Raw genomic sequence first — 20,317 nt, forward strand, 5'->3', positions numbered from 1 at the left:
AGTTTAGCAGTGAGAAGAGATAAAACACTGTCAGAAAAAGGACAGAAGAGCAGAAGAAAGCTAAACGGGACGGGACGTAGACAAATGCTGGCAGGCTAACCAAAATTCTCTAACATCATGGACATCTCTTAGAGGCTGTGAGTAGGGCTAAATATAGATGGCTGCTAAACTACAGTACAAACTTACGTTTGCTTGTTGTCAAGTTTCAAACAACAGTGCTACGTAACTGTACTGATAAATGCCTTGCCTCTTCCCGTTGGATCCAGTAAAAAGTTGTCTTCGACAAAGAAAATTTGTTTCAATCCAATCTCCTTTTAATTCTAAAACAAACACACACCTTGTTGAAAGTGACATCTTTATGATAGTGTACAGGCTGGAAGGTAACGTTGCAGTCCAGTAAAAACAGATCTGCCTCATAGCATCTTTGAGACAACTATTACTATTTATGCTTTACAGGGTTTAGATGGGGATTATTAAAATGAACTATTTTTATTGTGTATGAACAGCTTGCTACAAGCTTATTTTGCCTTTCGATGTCTGTTTTCATGTTGAAAGTCATTTGAAAAGGGGGAATCAAACTTTCTTATGTATTTAACATGAATATAAAGTAGCAATGCTGGATGTTCATAGTCTGTGTAGATTTTCAAACCTCTACATAAACCTATGTTATAGAAATTCCTGAATCTGTCTGTAAACAAATCTGTTCTAAAAAGTAGTAAAGATCTTACAGAGACTTTCACGAGACTTGCTGAAATGATGAGGCCATTGCATAGAGATCTAAAAACTGGTTCATGACATGTTGGAAGGGTGGACCTCAAACACCAAGGTCTCGAAATGGCTGGCCAATCAGAGTGATGAGTGTTTGTAGAGTGTGGAGCCTTAAAGAAACAGCAGGGAATATTTCAGGCTATACATCATATACAGCTTCTAAAGAGAGCCAATACAGACAGCTTTGGAAAAAAAAAAAAAGTAAATTAAGTTGTGCTTTTTGAAGTATGTGTTGATAGTTTTTGTCAGAATCTGGGAGTTATATTTATCTCAGAGATCTGAATCAAAAGCAAGAGAAAAGTTCAAAGCAAAATCTCACTGCTCAACCACCAAAGTTCAAATCAAATGTGAAGAGAACTGTTCATTGTTTTTGACGTTTTGCGTGAGTTGAAAACTAAAGTTTTTATTTCATGAAAACTGTGTGAAGGTTAAGTGAAGGTTTGAAAACATGGCTCATGTTTCCTCATGCTGCAGGAGGCCACAGGGCCTGGTGCTGCTGTGTGCAGGGCTGTAGCTCTCTTTGCTGTTGAGATGCAGGAGTTCACGCTGAGCCTGGGGTCAGATCACACTCAGAGGAGGAGAGGTGAATTCATCAGCCCCCGCAGATCCATCACCACACAGCCCTGCTGCTGTTCTGGGAGAAGAGAGGGGAGGAGGAGAGAGGCGGAGGGCATGGAGGACAAAGGCATGGCCTCACTCCTACAATCTACAGCCTTAGGATGATGATTTTAATATTAGACATACTCAAAACAACAAAAACATAAAAATAAGTCAGAGGTTCTTTCTAGTCAGGACAATCAGACTTCACATGTCGACCCCAATGAGACAGGAAGTCTCTCCATGAAGACACACAACTAACACTCTTTCAGGTGTGCTTCAAGCCCCCGAGGCATCTGAAGGCAGGTTATATTCCAGGTTTTACAGACTGAACCTGACCCCGGAGCTGATGAGTAAAATCCTCCCACACCACAGTCACACACTGAGCAGGCGGTAAAAATAAGAAGCAGATCTTCTGGCTGAGGTGAAGGAGAAACTGCTATCATACCAGAGGTGTACTGTGCTGATGAGTCGATGTGATTTCTGAAGGGTTGAACTTTAACTTTATACCTATTTCTATTTTGGTGCAATTGATCAGTGCTGTGTCTCTGGTGTTTCTGGGTTAGTCACTGGAAGCAAAAAGTTCCTTTTTATCTTTTTTTTTTTTCTTCATTTTTTCTGTTATTTCATCAGAAAGATAACAGTTTATTTGCTGTAAATGAGTTTTTGGTCTCTTGAACATGATTTACTAATGATTTTGGACAAACTCCGACACTTTTTTCACATAAAAAAGGCATTTGTAATTTCTGTTTTTCAACAAGACAATGTAGCATGTTTTCTTTTGTCACTTTGTCAACAACTGCCACAAGACTTATCAGCACCAAGAGCACAGAGTGACCAACATCAACACCAACAAATATGAGCATCCTTGCAAGTAGATGCTGAAGTGGAGCACTTCCACATGGAAATATTTTGGATTCAGATACTGCAGCTTTCAACACAAAGCACAAAGCTGAAGGTGCAACATTGGGTGTTAACACCACTAGTTGTCTCAGGTGTCAACACCTGTGATTGCACAAAGACAAGTTAAAAGCATTCATGCAATGGCCCGGTCAAGGAAAGACAGAGACACAGAGAAAGCTTAAGGTCACCTCCAGCAAAAATAGACTCAGTGTAACAGCAGTACCAGCGGACCGCAGTGTGTGCTGTGTAAATGCAATGATTGACTGAAGTGGTTTCTCAGTGCGTGGCGCAGTGCGTGGCGCAGTGCGTGGCGCAGTGCGTGGCGCAGTGCGTGGCGCAGTGCGTGGCGCAGTGCGTCATTCACAGGCTTTATGTGTAAATGACCCCTAATTCACACAACAATCACCAATCACCTCACCGAAAAAATAAAGCACCATGTTCAGGCTCCAAAACATAAATCTCATTTTTGTTTATCAAAACTACATCACTGACACATGGCCAGAAGTCATCAGTAGGTCAGATCCAGAGGAGATCCGACATTTTGGACAGGAAAAAGTTTATCTTAATCAAATTTTATTCATCACAACACATCATACCTATAGGGGAACTAACAGGAAAGAGAAGGCATGGACTGAAATTCCTAAAGTTTTTGGGAGGACCAGGTCAGTTTTTATACTAATTACTATGCAAGTTCATTGTCATGGGTGGGATCTTGGAGGAACTTATGGTTCTCCTGTGATCTTGGGATCTTGGGTATCCAGCTGCAATGGGTGCTGCCCTATATTTCGCTGGATGGTGCAGCGCTCCAGAGATGCATTCAGAATGAACTGGCGCATGCACAAACCCAGCGCTTCGCAGCAGAATTAAGGGTCAGGGGTCAAGTTCAGAAATGAAAACACTGCTCCACATAAAAAAAAAAATCAAATCAACATTCCAATATTTTATCATATTATTCCTAGGTTTTTCCGTTTGTTGTGGTGATTCAGAGATATCATTTGGCTGTCTTGTATTCAAGTCCTCTTTTTTCTGAAAAGTTTCGTTTTCATTAGTTATAAGAGGTTAAAGACGAGACTTTACTTAACATTTAACGACGATTGACAGATGCCGTCCTCGTATTTTTTTTAGAGATTGTAAAATATGTCGGGATGTAGAGTCAAGAAGTGATTATTACTGTCCACTCTATATACAGTCTATGTATGTAACATATTTTCAGTACTTTACCCAAAACATACAGCAATATTGAGTTTGATGATTTTATCTAGTGAAAGCCTCATTTAGAGCTCTCCAAAAATGATGTTGACTGGGAACAATTTTTCAAATGCACCCTTCCCAGGAGTGTGTTTAGAAAGTGGTAAAAGCTTTAACTAAAGATCAGTCCAATGACAAACAAAAGGACATGTCTCTATTTCAGCCCTTTTCTGTTTCACGCTAAACTTAACATCTAGCAACTACAATCCCACAGGCCCTAACATGTTGGGACTAAGCAACTGCTTATTTTACCATAAACTTTTGCCAGCAAATTTTACAGAGTAATGAGTACCAGACTTGCAGGAACCATGTTTTTGTTTGTAATGCCAGCAGCCCTGTATGTTCCAGTATGTTCCAGAAGTATGTGAGTAAAGCATTTCTTAGTTCACAGTAGTCATGTACAGAGATCTACTGCCCCTGCTTTCATAGCCTTCAATGTGTCTTCATGTGACTTTCCTCACCACAGGTACAACCGATAGCTCACATCTGACTAGTCTCCCCCACCTCTGGTCATATAGGAAGCGAATCACATGTCTCGGTGGGGCCCACTGTCATACGAGTTGTCATTCGCAGCAAGGCTGGCACTGGGAACAGGCAAGAGAGCTGTGGTGTTATTAAGGGACTCAGCTTGGCACCACTGAACTCTTTGGCTCCACGCTGGAGAGGGGCTTACACTGAGCCGGTGGGTCTGGAAGAGAGGGGAGGGGGAGCAGGTGTGAAAAACACCAATTCCGTGTGTGTGTGGGGGGGGGAGGGGTGTTAGCGACATTTTAGATTATAATCATGAAGAAAATTAGAGTCTAATTTTGTTTAACAAAACACAAATAAATGACACGTCTGGATTGAACTCTGAATGAATGGATATTTTACTTTTAGATGTTCATTTATTCCAAAAATCCATACAGATCATGCAGATATTATCTCATTTTAATATAAACCTTTTCAATATTTTACCAGGGTCTCTTTGCCCTGCAGTACTCCCCCCCCAGGCGGTGGTTGTGGCACAGCTAAAAGACATTTACTGACCCCATTAAAAAAACAAAACAAGAAGGCCAACAACATTGAACATGGCAATTAAAGAGAAAGAAAATATTAGTGACAGTTGTTAGAAATATAAATGTCAAGCTGTGGGGTAAAAAAACAGTTCTAAAAGCAGTGAACTGAGCATGTGCAGTTTAAATGACTGTAAAATGTTACCACACACGCCGTGCTGCTGCACCACAGACACTGGCATGAAGCTGGAGACAGATGCTCATTATGCTCCTCCAGCACCCTGTCCTGGTGCTGGTTATGACGCAGCCACATTATCAGACGGTCAACAGGACAGACCCTCTGGAGAGTACACTGCTGGTGTCCACGCCTGAGGCACATGTGTTGAATAAATCACTGTTTTCAGAAGGTTCAACCCAGCTACAGTTCAGTTTTGTAATAAAGCAAAAAGACAAGAAAGCCTGCAGTAATACAGAACTGACTTTGTTTTTGTTCGTTTATGTTTGCATGGGGATGGAGGTGGTGGTGATTATGGGTTGGCTCAGCAGCTATGAGTCAAAAGAAAAGGTTAATAATCGTCTTTATGAAAAGTTAAACAAGAGACCCTTGATAATACTATGTCAAACAATGAAGGGAAAAGGGAAAAGAATTGGAGGATGACATTTCAGAAGATGTAATTCAGATGACTGTCGGCCTGAACAGAACAGGGAACAGGTGTGTAAATGGGTTTAACATAAAGAAGGAGAAGTCCAAAGACATCTGCTGGAAAGCTTGAGGATTTCATGTCCGTGGAGTAGGAGGCTTAAGAGGAGTGAGCTGCCCCTGAGGGCTGAAAACGCAGACCAAGAGGAAAGTGGTGAGTCAGAAATGAGAAAGTTTTAGGAAGTGAGAACTTAGAGCATGTCTGAAAAGGTGAAAATGTGATCCTTTTAGAGCTCTGATCACAGCCCCTGATCAGAGCTAGATAAGTCCATGTGGGCAGCGTCAGTTAAAGCAGTTTTTAAAGCCAAGTTTAAAAAAGATTGAGGATTGAGTTTTCTTTTTTTTTTTTTTTAAGTTTGTGCCTGTTTCACTTGCCTGGACAAATGAATGCAGCGCCCTCTATAATCTACGCCTATACTGATGGAAAAGACAAGTCACACACCTCAAAACTTAACAATATCAAACATTTAACACTTTGGGCTGTGTTTAAGAGACTATGCAGTTTGTTTCTGCTGGTACCGAGTGAAAAAGGACCTTTGAAAATTAAGTATATCACTTTGTGAGCAAAATGAGGTACTTAACATGCCAAAGTTTTGTCCTAATTAACCTGTTTTCTTTTGTTTTTTTTTAAGTTAAGACCACACAGGTACCCTGCTGATCACCACCTGATCTTAACCCCCAGCGTGCTTTATGAGTAGACTTTAAGAGACAAAGAAGAAAGAGTTGTAAAACATTTTTATCAAAGCAATGTCTTAGCATCATGAGCTGATAGAACAATGTTGCTCACTGTTTCTGCTAGCAACAGTAACTCCTGGGAAGGTCTGAAATGCAGCAGCACCCACCTCACCAACACTGCAGCAACCATCAGTCTGTTACAGTTATGTGCACGTGAAAGCCTCAATGTGTAGACAAAGCCCAAAGCAACAACACAACAACATGCCAGCACCACAGTGACCTGGGGAGCACTAGTTACAAGCATTATTACTATTGTGGAGGCTTTTGAACATTTTAAGTCTAATGATATCGTTAGAGTCTTTTCCATCATTTGGTGGAAAGACGATGATATCCTGATCTCAGAGCCAATCTGGACATTTCACTCTGAAATTTAAGCCAATGGACTCACGCAGGGTGTTTGCATCAGCTGTTTCTGAGCACAATCTGCCACAAATTAGAAACACGTGAATAACTTTAAGGTTAATAGTGAACACTCAGTTAGGTTAGACAAATACATTCACTTGTGCTCTGTCGGTCAGTTTGTCAGCTTTGATTATCCGTAGGCGTGTGAGTGTTCGTGTCTGGTTGTCCGTCTGCATGTTAGCCCTGTGACAGGCTGTCAACCTGTCCAAGGTGTTAAAGGCTCCAGCTCCCAAGTAGGACAAGCAATTTTTTTTGGAGTTGCATCCTGATTTGCACAAAGAAAAAAAAAGATTCTGTAACAAAGGTTGACAATTTTAAAAGATGTGAGACATTTAATGTTGTGTTGTGTAGCACAGATGAGGGGTCCTGAGAGTGTGCAGGATATAATTTACAGAGCAGATAAGCAGTGACGGGATAATAACCAGTGCTGAGATTAAAGACGAGTGTCCATGAACAAGAGGACAGGAAGACGAAGCTAATCTCTGCAGAGCCTTGATACTGTAGTAAATGTGAGTCCTTCACTCTTGTGTTACATAAGAAGCGTAATATTAACTCAAGTGCCACACTTGGTGTTGGCATTATGACTTCGAAATAATAAAGTGTCAGAAATTTCAAAAACTAGAATGGCTTCTCCTGAGCATGTTTACCTTTTACCCTTTAGTGAATAATATTATCTGAAGAGTGACAGAAAGACAGAAAAAACAACGTCATGAGATGAACGTGGGGAAACATTAAGCTGAATATTAATGTTCAGCTACGCTCAAAGCTGTTAACATTTCTGACAGCCTGAAAAAAAAGTAAAAAGAAAACCGTCCAAGTTTTATTTGATCAAATTTACATTTCTGCAGCTCAAGAACTACATCATTTTTTTACCTTCTTTGGATCAGTTTTAATTTCGTCAACGAAGACTCTGAAGAAAAATATTCGTTGACGCACAAAAAGTCAGGCATGATGACCAAGGCTGTGATAAAATATAACCAACACTTTTCTCAACAAAAAATGACCAGACTAAAATGTTTGGGTGGGACAAATATCTGGAGTGGCACCGGGTTTGAATGAATCACAGAAGCTGATATCGCTGTCCCTAGGCCGCCCACATGGGCTGCTCTTTTTTTTCTCATGAACACCCGCCCGTTACCTACAACATGTCCAAGCATGCACATGTGCGGCAGTGCTTGTCAGAGGATCATGAGATCAAGTACAAACCTTTATCATTACACAGTCTCTGGTACAAACACAAGAATATGGACAATAAGAAGAGCAACAGTGGCTTAAAAGGTGAGACATAACAGAAAAAAAGCTTCTGACGCCACCACATGAGCCAAACTTAGTCACTTTTTCATCAAGGCGAGCTGTGGGATGAAAAAGAAACTCCAGATGAAGGGGGTGAAACAGGTAAGGCAAGATGTAAGAGAAAATACTACACTGCCCACAAACCATTGTCCAAGTTTATGTATCGTTACAACATAACGCTAAATTATCTACAATAGTATCATAACGTCCGCTCTGACACTGCAGGGATGACGCTGATTTGTAAGCAGTTGCACAGGAGAACTAATATGACTTTGCAGAACTTTGCACAGCTTGCAGGACATTTTCACAACAGTTTGGTTGTTTTCATTGTACCTGTCTGAAATCTGCTAATATTTGGTAGACTAAAACTAGACTAACACTGAAAGACCTGAGAATAAACTAATATTAAAACTCTTATATTTAGTCAACTAAAACTAGACCAAGACTAAAAGGTTTCAGATGACTAAAATATGACCAAAACTAAATATTGTGTTATTCAAAAGACTAAGACTAAATCAGAATTTGATGTAAAAATAAACACACTTTTGACGAACAGACTTTTTAAAACTTTTTGGTACTCTGCTTCGGTTTCTTCCACACTTGCATCACCTTGGCTTTATTACATCATTGTTTGTGGATCAGAATTTAACTAAGCTTAATCAGTCCAGGAGCTTTGACCTGCTGTCCTTAGTGGGTTAAAAAGCCAAATACAGTTGCATGTCGAAAACCTAAAAGTGATAAGGAATATTTATTCTATGATTTCTCCAAAGGAAAGTGAATAAGTGCAGAAAAGTAAGGACCCCAAGACAGAACCTTGAAGCACACTGCATTACAAAGAGACTTCAACAGAAAATTGGAGGAAAATGACTAAATGCACTCAAAAGAAAGATAATGCAACTGAGATATTTTTCCAATGGCACACTGAGTGAAAAGAGCAGACGGACAAAGAAACCATCACAAGAAAACACTACACTGCACTAAACTACATAACAGAAACACAATGTAGGCCATGCGGATCGTCCTCCTTTTGCATCTTCTCCAGTTTTAACTGGTTCATGTGTTTTGTGTCAATGTTTTATCAAAATGTGCTTTCTTCTGAGGTACTGAATGAAGTTCAACAAATAGGACAAATCTAAATCTCACAAAAGTTAAGATAAACTATTTAAAAAGAAGGAAAGTTTCAGTCAGAGTGCAAAAAACATATCATGAAAGCCCCCATCTTGCTTTCTATCTATCTATCTATCTATCTATCTATCTATCTATCTATCTATCTATCTATCTATCTATCTATCTATCTATCTATCTATCTGTACAGCTAGCAAGCAGTCTCTCTGCTCTGTCCTTTGGCTCCTCACCCACCAGTAAAAACGACAGATGGGTTTGGAAAAACAGTGGGTTGAGTTTCTGGTGAGTCCTGGTGAGGTCATGCTGAAGTAGTCTTGTTTATTTCCTCCAGGACCAGTTCACCAACTTTATCCAGAAAGCTCAGAGTTTTAGCTGGACAGTTTGGTGCCCTGCCTTCCTGTACTTCACCTTGACCAGAATGGTTGAATATGCAACCTTTTTTTCAGCATGTGCAACTAAGAATTTCGTCTGGTCATGTTTGTGCATATGTTTTAATGCTTCCTTTATTGCTGGCACGGTATTAGACAATGTGATTGAAAGCCGCTCTCTTTTCCACTGGCTCAGTCAGTCTCCTCCACCTGCACTCGCTCCTGTTCTAAGGAGAGAGCGCTGCTGCGTACACCAGCAGGGCATATGCTAATCATACACCAAAGAAAGGCAGAACTTCACGACAACAAGCATTTCACTCATGTTTGAGCTTATGTTAGCGAAATCAGGGCTGACCACAGGATGAATCAAATTTTTAACCAATGCAAGAGTTTAACTCATGACATATCACATTTCAAAAAACATCTCTGATAAACTCCTCATTAACAACACAGCTACCTGTCTGTGTGTGTCTCTGTGACCACAGTCAGAGGTCTCATGCAGCGTCTTTGGATCAAACAAACCTCTTTGTCCTCTTGCTGAGATTTTTCTCTGTGCATTGTGTTAAAACTGCTGCGAATCAAGGCCGTAACTGCCACACCCACACAATCTTAAGAAACGGTCTAAACCAAGTGTAAAGTTCAGGTCATAGAAGCTTTAAGTCACATGAATTTGATACTATGACACAGAAGAATATAAACTCAAACACACTGTTCTTAGTCATATTACAGAAAAAGGGCACGGCAGTGTAGCTCACTGCACTCGTACTCTTATCTGGGGTTAGCAACAACAACCACAGAGTTGTTTACTCCTGTCTGTGAGCTTTCTGATGCACCCTTCTCTGTAACATTTTACAGTCATCTGTGTATCCGTGTAACTGATTCATCCTGTAGCTGTTTCCCAGTATAACCAGTCCACTTAGCCTCTCTTTTGAACTATGAACAGTGAACACAGCCTCTTTGTCCCACTTCAACAAGTCTGTTCAACATCTTCCTCCCACAACAACCAGTCCACTCAGCCACTGAAGCCCAATTTACCCAGTCCACTCAGCTGTTCTTTCACCTCTGACCAGTCTACTCAAGACTCTACTTAGCCCTTTCAAGCCCTGCACTCCTGAAAACTTCCTGCTTTTGTCTGGATGGGGTGTGAACACAAACTGCACAGACTTTACTCAGACTTTCTCCTTTAGGGGGAAAAAGATCCTTTCACTTCACGTTGTTTTTGTTTGTTGTTATTTGTTTCTAATCCACTCCTGCTCATTGTACTTGATCCCCTACAGATCATATGATAGGGTCAAAAAATGAATGATCAAATCACAAATTACAGCCTTTCTTTGTCTTTTCTTCATTCGTTCTTAGGTTTTCACCCCATTGTCATATCAAGGTAACCTCGCAGAGCAGACGAACCTGCCTGATTCAGTTTCTGAACTCCTGCAGGTCCATCTTGCCAGGCTCCAATGACCAACGATTTCACTCGGCTAAATTCTAGAGCCCGACCGATTGATCGGCCGGGCCGATTAATCGGGCCGATTATGCCTATCACCGATTAATCGACATCAGCCAAAATGTAGCCGATTATAAAAATTTTTGCTTCGCGGAGATTCTGTCGCTCCTGCTCCTGTGTGTCTGTGTGTTGGACTGCACACTGCCTGAGTGCCCACCCCCTCTGTCCACCATTATCTAATGTAAGACTATAGAAGGACATTTTAACGTTGTGTTAGTTGCTTTTTTGTGAGATAAACAGTGAAAAATGCTACTGTTAATTCACACGTCCACCATTATCTAATGTAAGGCTATAATTTGGCGTTTTAACGTCGTTTAAGTTGCTCATTGTGTGTTTACATTTTTATTTTTTTTTTATACTTAGTGGGTTTAAAGTTTGACTTCTTTATTTATTATTGAGTTAACAGCTTGTTCTTATTTATCATTGGGTTACACTACAGTTCTTATGTTGACAGTTTTATAATTAAAGTTCCTTGTTTTAATTTAAGTGTGTTCTGTCTCTGTCTTGAATCATGTGGGTATTATAATGATTTGTGTTCATATTCAGTATATATCCCGTGTATATCAATGAATTTATTATATATATCAGCCGATATATTGGATATTGGTCGATATATCGGTTATTGCCCGATATATTGGATATCGGCCGATACATCGGATATCGGCTTTTTTTTGCCCCCAGCATCGGCCCCAAAAGTCCCATATCGGTTGGGCTCTACTAAATTCTGACCGGCCCAATCAGGGAAGAGAGGCGGGAGCTGTGGGAGCAGACATGACGTCAGCAGACTTTCATACTTGTCAGCGTTCCTTTGATTCTTAAGTTAAAATTATAAAAACGGAAGCTGTCGTCTAACGCCTTTTTCACAGCTGTTTCTCATGATTCAGTAGTTGTTCATCTGATGTTTTTTAGAAGCATCGGCTCACATAGGCTACGTCATACCGTGGCTTGATGTGAATTGGTTTGTGGTGAGTGTGTTAATCAGAACGGTCGTCCAATCACCAGCTGCAGATTTTTTTTTAAGTCCCGCCTCTGAAAACAAATCAGAAGAGCTGCTACCCAGATGGACTTGTGAAATAATTCCGTGGCAGATATATGAAACTGTCTGTCTGGCGTGTCAGGTTAATATCAAGGTGGCCTGCATCCAATTAAAGGGATATTTCCTTTTTTATCTAAGTGGGGTCGCATGTTTATATGTCACTAATTATTGTATCAGCAACAAGTTATCTGTCTTCTCTGCCTCTTTCCAGAGAAATTTAACTCAAGCTCCAGTTTTCTGCACATGGGATGAATTCAGTCACAAGGTTAAAGTAATTTTGACTGACTCCATCACTCATCTCAGTTGAAGCTTGAACACTACTTCGATTGTCTTTTTCAGCATGTTGCCATTAGAAAGCCTGTTTGCACTATTGCACTAATGCATAATTTGTAGACACAACAGAGACGTGCTGTTCTGAATGCAGCACATTGATCAGTTGTTTGGATTTGTGGGCCTCAAAGTGACAAAAATACAACCAAACTAAACAATGAGTGATTTGAACAGCTCTGGTGATGAGCCGCTCAGAGATGACACACAGGGATACCTGTGAGACTTGTCAGAGTCAAAGGCAACTCAATGAACCGGAGGAAAAAATCAAGACGCATCTTTGCTAACAGAGGGATCTCAGATACCATGGTGGTGGAGGTGTGCAAACTTGAAGCTAATGCCCTAGAACTTAGAGGACTACTCACTGCCACAAGTGAAGATTGGTAACATCAGTATTTTTGGGGCCTTGAGGAATCAAAACAAACCAGCAGTTTACAGACTGCAGTTCACTGGCGTACTGTACGCCACAGTCAGTTAAATGTTTCTTTTCAGGAGTTAAATCTGGAAATCAGAAAAGCAGAATGGATGTTCATCTTCAAAGTCAATGTTTGGTCCTTGTTGATTAATAAATAGTGACAGAATCCATTGTTCACACATTGACCACAGTTTGCCTGGTCGACATACTCTTTTTTTTCTTAGGCTGGGATGATGTGCTTTTCTCCTAACTCGATTATTTACACGATTTTTGGGGTGTCAATTCGATTAAAAAAAGGAATTCGATATAAAATGCAATTTTTTTTATATTTTTGATTTTTGCAATTTTTGGTTTCCTTTTTTAAAAATAAATAAAAAAGAAACAGACTATGTGAAAAAGTTGAATGATAAAAAGTATGTCTACAGGCCATACCAGGAGCCTTAATTTTCCCCAAAACATGCACATCACATATGAGTCAGTTTTTGGGATTTATTTACGGAGTTGGATCTTACATCTCAACTTTTCCCAATCCAAAGACTAAAATAAAGGACTTAAATTTAGAAAATAAATTAATTAATTAATTAATGAAATCTACAGACATTACTGTGTTCACAGGTTTTTAACTTCTAGTTTTGTATGCTCTAGAGGAAAGCAAATTATGTCTAAATTAAGTAAATGAATTAAGTAGCAGCTTTTTTCTAGTAGCTTTCTTCTTTGTCCTACTTTTTTTTTTTTTGTGTATCTAGAACTTGTTATTACTTTAATTACTCATTTGTTGGCCGTGGACAAAAATTTTTTACTGTTGCATTTTGTTTTCACTGTTTTTTGTTTGTTTGCGTGTCCAGGGTTCCTATGATTAACCATGGTCACATCGCAAAAATGTCAAATTCGTAATATCTTAGTGTCACAAACATCATAAATCTGATTAGCTGATCAGTTTGCTGCAGGGGCAAGAGCCTGTCTAAGCTGTGCCCGCAAAAAGTGTGAAAGCATCTGGCTCTCTGTTAATAAAGTAACTGATACAATAAATAGTGGCGTGCAACTCATAATACTCCACTTATGAAAAGTAAAATATCCCTTTGAAATACTACCATGAATATGTTTTCAAACATATTTTTCCGATTATCTAAATTAACAGTTTGCACCTCACAGAAAAATGCTTCACCTTGACTCAAAAACCCATTTTTTTAACGGATTCTGATGACAGCATCTGCTATAGTTAGCAGCTTAAGTCCATAAATGCACAGGACAGCAGCAGCAGCAGCAGAAATTTAGCAAAACTGAAAAGATTATCAGAAACCTGCTGAAACAAGATCCAGAGATGTGATAAATACTCTTTAAGCTTCAGAGTAAAACGAAGGGGATCAATAAAATCCTATTGTTTTATAAACTGGACTGTCCTCAGATGAATCGTACAGAGGTCGTGTGAGCCTGGTGTGCTGCATTATGTGTTGTGTGCCTCCTGGTTTTGCTGACTACGAGGAGACAGAGGAGATGGATGCCTCTGCTTCCCATAGTGCACCACTCAGCGAGGCATAGGGCCATGAAGGACTCAGGGAGGAGGGAAGGGGTCAAGGTGGGGGGAGGGAGAAGCAGTCAGGTGTAACAGGATTTTTCTGTGACCCAACCAGCCGTCCCTAAACCTCTGCCTTCACCTCTGCCCTGGGTCACCCACACCACCACCCGCCAACCTCCCACTCCCTCCCTCTGTGACCCCAGCTGCCCTTCAAGTCTGCACACCTGAGGCTGAGCCTGAGATCAGAGAAAAACCTGCAGAGTTATTTTAATGGTCCAGTGACACAGAGATGAAGATGGAAAACGAATCTCTCTCCTCCTGTGCGAGAACAGAGTTTTGAGGTGATTGAATTTCTCAATCAATCAATCCTTGTTTGTATCGCACCAAATAACAACAAATGTCATCTAAAGCCGCTTTAGAGAAAAGAAACAGGTCTAGACTTGCTGAGAAACAAATGTCTACACAAACAGATTTACAACTCCATCCTTTTTTCATGATGAGACCCTTTTCCATCTTTCTCCTGCCTGTTTTCTCCCTCTTCATTTCATTCAGATGTTTTTTTTTCCCCTTTTCCTTTTCCTATCAGCAGGGGGATGACTCGCTGAGGCACCCTGGGTAATATACAGAAGAGATGGAACAAGCCCTGTAGCATGCCCTTGAGATTTCAACTCAAATATAATCTTAACCCTTACACAAATTGATTTCTTAACCCCGAGCCAGCCCGGCTTGAACCTTGAATCATTCCACTGATAGGCAGGAAATCAGGAGAGAACACCTCGTTTTCTTCCTGAGAAAAGAGAATCCGGCGTGGAGCTCCTCACACACACTGGGCAGACAGATTGTTTCTTCCAGCATAAAATATTCCTGATAGTCAGCCTCAAACAGAGCAGGAAATCGGATTTCATTTCTCACTCGCAGAGCCCTCTGCCACTTCTAATCCAGTGGCGCTTTCCACAGTCAGCCCCCCCAACAGGCCCAGAAAAACGCAATTTCCCCACCACATCAATAAGTGGGTTTATTCAGCTGCATGGTGGTCTGTGTGGACTGGCTGCCTGCCTGCTGATGACTGAGCTTTATTATTAGAATGAAGGGACAGTGAGGCGATCCGAGACCAGACCATAGACGTCACCGTGTGGGCAAGAGAGACAACAGATCATTACTGCAGCAGAGAAGATATATCTTGTTCAAATTTATCCAAGTAAAGCCATAAATAAATAATATCCTGTCTTTCAAGCAAAGGTTAACTTTGGGGGTTGTATGCTTGGGAACTTTTAATTTGAAGGATTTCCTGTCACATTTCTGGATCCCCCATAAACAGAAGGTGACATACTGCACAAGCTGAAGTTTGTTATGCCATAAATCACAGCATAAAAAAGAAATAACCTTATCGAGTCAATCAGTAAAAGAGTATAAATATCTAAAGAACTATAGGAAACAAAAGACCCCACAAATCCAACCCGTATTATTGACCATGTTTACACAGCTAGTGCTCTGCCGCAGAGGGCCAACGCCGCTGACTGTGTTGCCAATCCATTCCACACAAAGAAATGTTGAAATTCACACAGGTGCCAGTTTTGGGTCCGGCTGTTTCTAAAGATACCGCAGAATCTATTATTACCTCCGCCGAGGAGGTTATGTTCTTGGGAGTTTATCCGTCTGTTTGTGAACAACTTAACTCAAAAAGTAACGAATGGATCTAGATGAAATTTTTAGGAAATGCTCAAAATGGGATACGGAAGAAGTGATTAAATTTTTGGGGTGATCCAGATCACAGACTGGATCCAGGACTTTTTTAAAGGATTCTATATCATTGTGAAATAGGGACGTTTTCACCATTTGTGTGTATAACTCCATGATAAATGGTCGGCTTGCTTTGCAAAAGACAAGACAAGGTCACGATAATTCCTGACAAATGTAAAAGTACGATCCAGGTCTTGCCAATATTCTGGATACTAAGATCTGGAATATGAAATATGTACTGGGTCATCATAATTTTCAACACTGTCAAGTAACAAATTACTGTACAAACCTGCAACTAACACCAAATTGTAGCAGACAGTCTGCTGAAAGCGAGTACAACACTAAAGTAGGACTAGAGTGTTGCACGATAATCACAATATGCTTGGTGGAGGTCTATGCTCTATGAGTGCTTTTCTGGTTGACAGAGTGCGCTCTCAGGACTCAACAATCTGAACAGAGAAGATCTACCTGACAGGAAATCAGGTGTGCAAATGGTACAGGTTGTCTGGTCAATTTAAAAATCAAACACAATATAAGGACTTCTGTCTGTTCAAAAATCAAACTGTTTAGATGAGAAATACTCTCTGACAGATTCAAAGAAGACATACCTGCCATAGAAAGGCACTATAACCTGCTGTGCATGTTATCTCAATACTAAACCAATCTGCTTCTGGTTGCTTAGCAATGCGTCCTCAGAGAAAGCAAACCTGTTGCGCTGATGCAAGTTATATCTAAATTTGAAGCAACAAAGTTGGAAGGGAAAACAGTGATTCAACTCTGAAATGAAAATACTGCAACAATATCAGTTCACTTTGAAAACCTTCCTCTCACAGAGCGCATCAAGACAGACCATGTTGGAGCAAAAATATCACTGTTGTTCTGAAATCAGGCTTTCACAGTTGGCACAGTTATCTTCCTAATAAAGAGCCCCTCACAGAGACACCTTCTTGACTCACCTCTCCAGACCTAGGCTGTGGAGAGGTCTTCCCACCTTCTGCCACACCAGCCTCTTTAACACCTTCCCAACAGGTGCCACTAGTTATCCCCACACTCAAGAAACAATTCCCTCTTTAACATACTGTAGCTTGAGGAACTGTTGATAAAACTGCAATGATAGATAAGCATTATTAACACAAAAAGCCTGGTCAGGTGTTAGGAAATATACCTCAAGTCTCACAAAAAAGTTCTGGTACTCACTGCTCAAAAGCCTCAACTTGACCTCTGCTTTTGTTATGATCAATGCAAAGTCTCTGACCTAACAACCATAGAAAGCATCACATACCCACAACACAGCCGCTAAACCGCAAACAGGTGCAAACAGCTGTTCAACAGAGCGTCTGGCATATTTTGATAACAGTTTGTCTATGCCTTGGAATTAACTACATTTTGAACAAACGTTTAGATGTTTAGGAAATGTATTACACGACAGTTTCCACAAAGAAAATATTGAATTATTAATAATTCAATTCATGTAACTGAGGCCAGAATCAACAAAAGCTCACCCATAAAACAGTCAAACAGATGGTGACTAATTAAATTCAATTTAATTCAGCTGTTTGCTTTATGAATGAGAAATTAATTTTACAGCAGATTAATTTTACACAACCTTGCGGTATGTTTGATTTCTAAAACAGTGATTGAAAAAGAGCTTTGCTGGTTTCTTGTGTCAGAAAAGCACCAGACTCAAATATTGCATGTGAGCAATAATTAGCTCAGACTCAGACTATTTACATCATGAAGACTAAAAGATCAATATATCAACGAATGGCTTGAGGCTGGAGCCTCACAGAAATATAAACGTAACAGCAGGATATAGTACATACTGTAAAATGAATAAAGGTCGAAGTAAAGTAAAAGACAACGAATACCAAGACATGCGCAAAGGCAACGCCCCAAAGGACAGCGGAGATCTCCAAACTAGCTTAAGTCACGCATGAGCATGTGCGCACGCACGCGAACACCAAACAACACAATAAAACTTTGGACACGTGAACAGAAATAGCACAAACTTACCTGGTCCGTGGAAGGACACATATTCAGTGGCTGTGGAACCAGCTGTAAGTGCAGAGAAACTGGTGTAAAAAGTAGCTCCAGGACGAGAAACTTTCACGCGTTACAGCAGGTGCGCACCTCCCGTCAAGTACATAGAAAGTGTGACTGAGAGGAAGTCGATAACGCAGCTTCAGTGACATCCGGTTTTCGGATTATCGACCTATTGGTTTTTTCTTTCTTTCTTTCTTTCTTTCTTTCTTTCTTTCTTTCTTTCTTTCTTTCTTTTTTAATATTGATTACCTGTTTATATGTTTGTTTATTTATGGTTTTATTTAGTTAAATCTTAGACTCTGAGAAGCTTAATAAATAAAAAAAAGTGACCCAAAACCTATAAGTCTGCTATGAAAATAGCAACTTTTCATCATTTATTTATTTATTTATTTATTTTACTTTAAAGCATAAAATGTAGGCCTACTACTGAAATGTTAAGTGACTAAATTAAATACTTTTTGCAGCTTTTTATCTTTAAGACTCGGTCTGTATTTAAAGGTAGAGTCTGCAGAGCTTTCAAAAAATAAAATAAACACCAACTTTTTACAGCAATAATACTGGTCACTGTCAGTCATCTCTTTGGGGCCTGTACACATGTGTGTCAGTGTCTGTGTCTGCCTCAACCCTCTCCTCTGCCTGTATGGTTGTATTAAGTAAGTTTGGTTGCCTCAGCTTATCACAGCACGCCCAGTTCGCAAGTGTGTGGTGATCACCAAGTGGAAGAAGCTTTACTGAGGTGCTACAATAGTGGGTGTAGCACGGAGCGAGAAAAACAACCAAAGTAAAACAACACACCAAACAGATAAAGGTTTTTTCCAGGATGAGGGTAAAGCTTGGATCGAGCAAGTAAGAGCGATGCGAGTAGAATTTCTACTGAGCAGGTATGTGTCAATTTACCCAGTGATTAGCTTGTGCAAACATGCCAAGTCAGGCTCTATAGTTTCCCCCACATAGAAATGCGATGCTACGGGTGGTTGTTGGGCTAGTGAGTGTGTTACGTTGTCATGGTTGGATACTGTGGGTGTGCGCTGGCACTGATCCAAGGACGAGGACCCCAGTTTGAATGCTGAGTTTACGAACAAGTAACAAAAATTCCTGAAGACCCCAGCATTAGTATGTACTGCAATATCTTGAATTTCACCAGAGGCTTCAGTTCCTAACAATAGATGTTGCAGCTATGTTCACACCCAGGAACAAGAAATAGTTCGCTTTCTATGACATCTCAATTCATGGCAACTAGCAATGAGTTTTTTTTTTTTTTTTTCAAAGTCAACCTTATCATATCATGAAGTGATGCAGAATTAGAGGTGTGGTTTCTGAGGTTGATCTATGGAATGGATCTACGTCACTTTCTCTCAGTTGTTCAACTGAGAGAAAGTGCCGTATTCTGTTTTGCATATAGAGAACAAGACTGTGGGTATGAGAAGAAAATAGTTATTTTTTAACACCGTTTGTTTTGTTCTGCTGCAGCTTACTCTCCAACTTCAGAACCGTGAAAAAAGTTGTTGTCAGCAGGTTTTACATTTGAATGCTGTGTTTGCACCTGAAAACATAGAAAGAAAAAAAAAAAGAGAGTCGTTGACAAAATGACCCAGTCCAAATCAGCACAGTTTATACATTTTGCAGCAAAAGCTGGAGGTGAGTAAGAAAATGTTGGCTGCAAAAACATAGTGTGACATTTATTTTCAAATTTTCAGTGAAGCCTTGGGTTTCCAGGGAAAAAATAAGGCTGAAATGTCAACTTTGCTTCCTGTTTCTTTTCCAAGCTCCGTCCCAGTGGCCAAACATCTTGTCTGCTTCTGCCAGGCTGCTGCGAAAGGTCCATTTTGTTTGTCACCATCCGTCTTCACCTGTCAGACATGTTGTCTTAGACCCCATCAGGACTCTATGTGTGTGTGTGTGTGTGTGTGTGTGTGTGTGTGTGTGTGTGTGTGTGTGTGTGTGTGTGTGTGTGTGTGTGTGTGTGTGTGTGTGTGCACCTCACTGAAAAATTTTGAGAAAATTGCAACCTGTTTTTAGACTCCCCGGTCTTCTGTGACACAGCGACAGCCAGTGAGGTGACCATTCACACCCCAGATCTCACACCTACAGCTGCTGAAGAATCTCCTCAAGACTGAGACACACTAAGAACTTTGTGTGAAAAACACATCGACACATTGTTTCACATCATGAGACTTTGATCAAAAGGAGAAAGCAGAAACCAAAAAGGAATGCGAATCAGGGAGAAGAGATCTCATAATTCTTATTTGACCAAAAAAAAAGCTTTGATTACTGGAAATAAAGGGTGGTGAATTCTCAGTATTTCCCCTTAAATGAAGACTTGAGCTCTGGTCACTGTTAAATGCAAACTTGCAGCTTTATGTAATAAAACAAGATGAAAAGGGAGGAAACAGCAGGACAGAAGTTAGCTTTACATGCACACACTCAGCATGCAAACACCCATTTAAATATAATGTAAGTTTATTTTTATATTGCTCAGCAGAATAATAAAGCTCCGCTGTTTAAATCCTGACATTGAGATAAATGATAATGGTCCAACTGCTCTTTTTTTGCCCCTGCATGCTTTCACATATTCACATCTCCGCACAAACCAAATTGCGCGCTGCCA

General features: G+C 40.2%; 1 protein-coding gene across 1 annotated transcript in view; it reads right to left on the reverse strand.

Moving 5' to 3' along the window:
• Window positions 1-17,814, reverse strand: part of fbrsl1 (fibrosin-like 1) — a 531,917-nt gene extending 514,103 nt beyond the window's left edge. Inside the window, exon 1 of the mRNA XM_074669463.1 lies at window positions 17,680-17,814. The gene's annotated coding sequence lies outside the window, so the exon portion shown is untranslated. The remainder of the gene's footprint in view (window positions 1-17,679) is intronic.
• Between the last annotated feature and the right edge of the window lie 2,503 nt (window positions 17,815-20,317).

The sequence above is a fragment of the Halichoeres trimaculatus genome, unplaced genomic scaffold (genome assembly GCF_033239565.1).
Source record: "Halichoeres trimaculatus isolate MK-OKI-2021-1 unplaced genomic scaffold, fHalTri1.1 fHalTri1_scaffold_5, whole genome shotgun sequence".
Classification (NCBI taxonomy): domain Eukaryota; kingdom Metazoa; phylum Chordata; class Actinopteri; order Labriformes; family Labridae; genus Halichoeres; species Halichoeres trimaculatus.